This window comes from Nesoenas mayeri (genome assembly GCF_963082525.1).
Source record: "Nesoenas mayeri genome assembly, chromosome: 13".
NCBI classification, from domain to species: domain Eukaryota; kingdom Metazoa; phylum Chordata; class Aves; order Columbiformes; family Columbidae; genus Nesoenas; species Nesoenas mayeri.
This window is the reverse complement of record NC_137550.1, coordinates 6835018-6841785: the sequence shown is the minus strand read 5'-3', so window position 1 is coordinate 6841785 and position 6768 is coordinate 6835018.

Below are 6768 nucleotides of genomic sequence, written 5' to 3'. Positions count from 1 at the left end.
GTTTGAACAGATGGGCACTGAATTCAGTGGAAACAATCCATTGATTTCAACAGGAATTGAATCAGGTTTGAGGTCTCAAACTTGCTACTTGATTTGAGCATTAATTTGATATTTCTGGTAATAGGATCATGGGTCAAGGTATGTCTGCCAAACTTCAGATTCTCAAATGGAAACTGCAATTCCAAATCCTGTTCAGAAGTGTGCTATTTCCAAGTTGTTGATTTAGTTTAAAAATAGCTGTATGATTTATATTGCAGCACACAGGTTAAATTCATATTAGAATATATAAAATATGTTTATTCAGCGTTGGCTTTCAGGTTTGCATAAACAAAATTCTCATATCATAAAGGCTACTCGGAACTATTGTAGCAGTTCTTTAATTTATCAGCCCCCCCCCCCCCCCCCCCCCCCCCAATGACATGAAATCAGTCACTATGAGTGTGTTTGCAGCACCTGAGAAAGATTCACTGATAGCGAATACTAGGAAACCATGCATGTGTTGAGCTGACAAACCAAAACTGCAAGGGAAGAATTCATGATCTCAAGAATTCAAGACTGCATCACAGAACCAGGAAGGAATAGAATCAGGAACTCCATTCGGCTATAGGAGTTTGTTGCTTTACTGTTCTCTGATGACTGGGCAACACCCAGTATCAATCCAGGCTGTAGGGTGATGACATGGAGAGCAGCCCTGCAGAGTAGGACTTGGAGGTGCTGGTGGATCAGAGACTGGCCATGAGCTGGCAACGTGCACTTGCAGCCCAGAAGGCCAATCGTATCTTGGGCTGCATCAAAAGCAGTGCGGGCAGCATGTGGAGGGGAGTGACTCTGCCCCTCTGCTCTGGTGAGACTCCCCTGTTGTGCTGCGTCCAGCTCTGGAGCCCTCAGTACAGGATAGACATGAACCTGCCAAGATGATAAGAGGGACAGAACACCTCTCCTATGAGGACAGGCTGAGAGAGTTGTGCTTGTTCAGCCTGCAGAAGAGAAGGCTCCAGGGAGACCTCATTGAGGCCTTTCAGCACTTAAAAGGAGCCTATTAGAAAGGTGGGGACAGACTTTTTGACAGAGCCTGTTACAGCAGGACAAGGGGTGATAGTTTTAAACTAAAGGAGGGGGTGAGAGCCTGGCCCAGGTTGCCCAGAGAGGTGATGGATGCCTCATCCCTGGAGACATCCGAGGCCAGGCTGGACAGGGCTCTGAGCAACCTGAGCTGAGTGAAGATGTCCCTGCTCATGGCAGGGGGGTTGGACTAGATGAGCTTTGAAGGTCCCTTCCAACTCAAACTATTCTACGATTCTATGACTGTTGTTACTTTCACTAATTTGACATTTCTAATAGTTCCTGGGATGGTTTGTTTGAATCCAGAAGAATCTATTCAATAGAAACATCTAAATAAATCAGCAATCTGAACATGATATCCTTCCTGGTGCACAGGATTTAGGAGGCTTCTATTCATAAGAATGAGAGTTTGCAGATGCACTTAGAAATGTGAGACACCTGAGGTTTTTTTTGTTGTTTTGTTTTCCCCAAAGAAAACTCTTACTTGGGAATGCAATTATCTTTGGTGGATATGGTATTAATACCACCCTGTGAAAAACTGAAAATTACTGAAACAGTGCCAGAAAATTCATTGACATAAATGGGTTGTAAAAGAGAGGAAACAAACTCTGGCTGCAGGAGCTGTTGTTGATTAAATACTTAAGATTTCCTCATTCCTGTCTTGCTGTCAGTGCTGCCACTCACTGGTTCAAAATGCCATAAACTCAGAAATGCTCACTTTCTCACAACAAATAGTAGCATTTTTCACATGTTCTTTGCGCAGCTGTTTAATGACCACCAACCTGCACCTTATCATTAACTGAGGCATAATTCTGTTGCACAGGAACAGATTTACTTGCTTCATTTGAAGCATGTAACCTGCCCTAATGACTGTTCTTGTGAACATAAACATTACTTTAGAAGGCTGAGTAAGTACAGAAACCTACCATGGACCTTCTTGCCCTTGCAAGGTGCGTGAAACATTTACACTGATTAAAAATAAGAATAAAAATCCTATTTCCTGTTATCAAAATGAAGTCGTTAATATGACTAGAGATTCTTTTTGTTACTTTGCAAAAATTCTATTCACAATATTCGATTTGAGTACAAGTTGCACTATTTGAGGTTCTTTGAATAATTCAGATGCATTCATTTACTCTTGATTAGTGGATCAGGTTCTTCAAAAAGTGAGTATTTATTTTATTTTATGACATGTAGCATTAATAATGTATTACCTTTCTCACAAGCTGCTTTTTAAAGAAAGCAATAAAAATATGCAGGGAGACAAGTCTTCTGAATAGATATTAAGGAACCATGGAGCCACTTAAGCTGTCATTTTGAAAATAGTCTATTATAACTGCTGTTTCTCAGGGAGAAGAAATACAATCTTGATAATGCAAGAGGATGAGTAACCCGGGTTGAACAGATGATGCAATACCAGAGAATTACAGGACTACTTTCTGTACGATAAATGACAGAGAGGTGATTGTGGTCCATGCCTTCACTGTGATGAGTATGTCTTTGGAGAACAGCTTTGAGTATTTTTATGAAGTAGTACATGGAATTTCTCTGGATTATCAAATACCTTTTGAAAATTGCAGGGAAAAGGCCAAATAAAATTACTAGGATCAGTAGTAATATTAGTTATGGCAAATGAAAAAAAAATCACAGCTGCAAAAGTCTGAGGACTTTAAATCTTACATTGAAAGAAGAGGAAAAGTTTTTTAAAATATTTGCTTATGCAGAAACTCTTCTGAAGAGGGGCCATTTCTGCAGGCATACTAAAGAAGTGGCTCCTGGGAGACGTGATTAATCTCAGTGAGCTGTGAACATTGTTAATTGTCCAGATGTCCCTGACAGTCTGCACGAGCTCAGGAGAAATGCCCCACTCCGTGAGAGCAGAAGTGTGTCCAGCTCTGGGTTCTGGCTCTGACTGGAACAGCTGGACGTGCTGCTCAGAAAGAGCAAGTGAACCTGCTCTGTCTTCACTGTCCAGGCCCCAAACAATCCTCCAGCCATCACACTATTTGTGTTAGAAGCTGCACCCCTGTCCATCGCGTTTATTATCCGCTTATTGATCTGTTGTCCATCACTTTGTCTTATCCCTTATTGAGCGTGCTGTTGCTGTCTCACTGTACACACCCCCCTGAGAAAGATATGTGGGTAAGTATGTAAGTTAATTGCAACTAATTAAAACGTTGCTATCCCTTGTGAGTAAAACCTTCATGTGTGCTTAATTTTTTTTGAAAATAAGATTTCCATTCTAGCCTAAAATATGAAGATGTTACAAGGACAAATTTAAAATTAGTAATAGTAGAATAATATTCACATCCCTTTAAGAATACAGTTTTTAAGACAGAGACCCCAAAGGGGAGCAGCTTACAGTGTAAGAAATTGAATGCAAGAGTTACCACGTTAATATAAATTTTAATGCTTATTTAATTCCCTTGTGGAATTTAAATCCTCAAACTTCATGATAGCTTTAGGAAACCAGGATGTCCTTTGTTGACAATTTCCATATTCACTGCCTACTTTGAACACCAGCATAATTGTTTTCTTTTAATTTCACTTACTGATAATTGCACTAAATCAGGAAGGCTCAGTTACTTTTGCTAACTTCATTTCTAGTATCACACATAAATTACTCTAGAATGCAAGCTCCCTTAAACAAAAACAGAAGGTAGTTGTATGGAAAGACCAGAAAGAATCAAGCTGCCAGAGTATCCAAAGATACTACCCAGACCTTTTCTTATTTTCTAGCTTTTCTTGGCTGTGATGATAAGGATTTAAGTATGTGATGTAACACTGATTTGTAGAAATCACCTTTGTCATAGTTGCTTCAATACATATAATTTTCTATAGTAATATTACTACTGTAACATTTTTGAGGACTAAGAAGTAATTATACTACACCATCTAATGTAATAAATATATCTTTCTCTTTTTTTAATAAACAAGGTTACAATAACCTTAATTAATTCAGTTTTTTCATCGAGCAATATAGTTACAATCTACTTATGTCAACCTTCTTAGACTTACAATGAACAGCTAAAGCCTCTCCAGAGGGTCAGCTCTCAGTCGATCACTACATTTTAAACCTTTGTGCAAACTATCAATTATAGAATCAATAATCACAAACTCTGGCTTTTTAAATTAGTGTTCATAAACTGAACAAAAATAGGCACATTTCTGCAAGCCCTTTAGTTACTACAACTTCCATAAACTCTATTTAAGAAAATGGCAAATTGAGTTTATGAAGTCTGCATGAAATACAATATAAATGTGTAACTTCATCATATGCCTGCACTTCAAGTTAGGAATTGTAATGTAGCTGTATAAAATAATAATTTTCCTACTCTGGATATGAACTTTCTGCACTGAAATCACAAGAAGAACTTCTTTGAATTTATGTTTGTTATTATATTTTTGTGACAGATCTGGTCTGTGAAGGTAACTATGACTAGGCAATCAAGTTGTAAGGATTTGGGAAAAATCTGAGAAAAGGGTGAATAACTCACAGTAAGAGGAGTATTTTTCAATAGTTAAAAAGGTTTATGATACAAAGACTAAAGTTGAGGGGAAGATGTAAAGGAAATTATTTTAAAATATTTTAAAAATGCACTGTACGTATTTACATTACCATGCATATTTATGCCCAGCTGAACTGAGAACGAGGTAAATGTAACTCTCATTTTATTACTCATTTTCTTCATACCAACATCCACACTTTCAGTGCCTGTGCACATTTATCATGCTAAACTTATATCTCAGGTCATTGATCATCTAAGAATTGACTTGGAGAATACTACTTTTCAATCAGACTGAAATCAGACTGAAATCACCATTGTATGTGCAGCAAACTTTCCACTGCTGGTGTTACTACAGCTGGTGTTACTCTGTTACCAACTGTTACTCTGTTTCCAACTACAGCCAACTATGACCTTACATAATAGGTGTTTCTGGAAATCTCATGAGGGCCTTTCTGGGAAGCAGAAAGTCGCCAAACCTGGCAAATAACTCCTAATTCTAGTGCCACATGCTCTAGCATGTGAGGTAGATGTGATGAGCAAAGCAGCTGCTATTATGTGATAGACTTTTGGCAGCTCATTCTTTACTACGTGGAAAACACGCAGTGTTGACACAGCCCAGCAAGTAATGAACTAATAATTAGTAATAAATTGTCAAAACTAATGGTGCAGACTGTAGTAGACTTGTGAAACTTAAGTGAGAAGGAGTTCGAAATGTGCATAGGAGGAGCTGCTAAATATTGAAACAATGTAATGGAAAAATAGACGTTAATTGTTTCCTGTTAGGCACCGTCAGGTTTGTGTGGCTGTGCAATGTGGGTGGTGGCATTCCTAGAGATTTCCGAGTAAAGGAGACCTGCAGATATCACACAGGTCAGTCCAATACGACCTTCTCACTGGAGTGCTATTTCCCTGCATGTGACCTTCCTTCAGGTGATCAGCTTTTAAACTGAAGCTGAGGGAAAGCAATTTCATTGACATAATTGTTTTCTTGGTTCATTGCAACCACAGGTTCTTCAGATGTAAGCACTTAGCAAACAGGTACACTCATAAAAATGAGCCATTTCTTCCCAGTTCAGAAGAATTTCCTTTTTTTTTTTTTATTATGAAGACAAGACTATTTACCAATTTGTCTCCATTATGGCAACACTTCTCGCAGATTTTTTTTTTGCACTTGATGTTTCTCCTGCACAAAGAGAAACATTATTTAATGTTTTCATTTGGTTCCTCTGTGGTACAGGTGCACATGCCTAGCACAGTTGGCTCCCCATTAGCTTTCCAAAAGACTTGTCACAGAAAAGAAAGTGATGTGCCAGCACAGCATTTAGCAAGAGAGTGAAGAAAGGGAAGTGAAAACCCAGCAACTGTACTTACCTTCTTTAATAGATTCTCTTTTGCACTACAGGAGCAACCTTCTCTGCACGGCTGGCTCTTGTGCTAGTTAAGCAAAACTTGTCACAGGAAACAAAAAGATTTGCCAATTTGGCTTTAACGCAAAACCTATTCTTTGTTCTTTTGCGTGCATCAAATGTCAGCCTCTCTACACCCCTCTGACGGGAAGCTGGCACGAAGGACAAAATACAACCAGGTGCATCCTGGCAGGCAAACCATTCCGAAGAGGTGGGGAGTCATGCTTCATGGGAGAAGAGGGGCTGGGCTTGTTTTATTTGACATCCATCAATCACACTGATTTTCATACTTGGAATATAAAATATAATCTTTTATGTAAATACTAGGTTTGGGATTAATTTCATTTTAGACATCTAAAAGGCAGACAAGTAATCTTAATTTTCTAGCCTTCCTCCGTCAGCAGCTGGCATGTGCAGACTCTGGAGGTTTAGAACTGAAGCAATTTCCCCTGCAGGTACCTCATTCCCAATACCCAGTTTAGAGATGCTTTAGACCAAGGGTGTCAAACTCATTTTCACCCTGGGCCACATCAGCCTTGCAGTTGCCTTCAAAAGGCCAAAAGTAATTTTAGGCCTGTATAAATGTAGAAGTTGCTACGGTAGCTTTAGACAATTAAGTCTGACAAAACACCTCCCTAAAATTAAGAGTGATGTATCTGTCCTTGGCTATTGTGTCTAATTAAAACTATGCAGAAAGATATTTTTTTTATCATATGTAATAGGTGAATGTGTATATATATTTACATGTTTGTTTCTATTCAGCCTAGTGGCTAGATTTACTTTCATGGTAA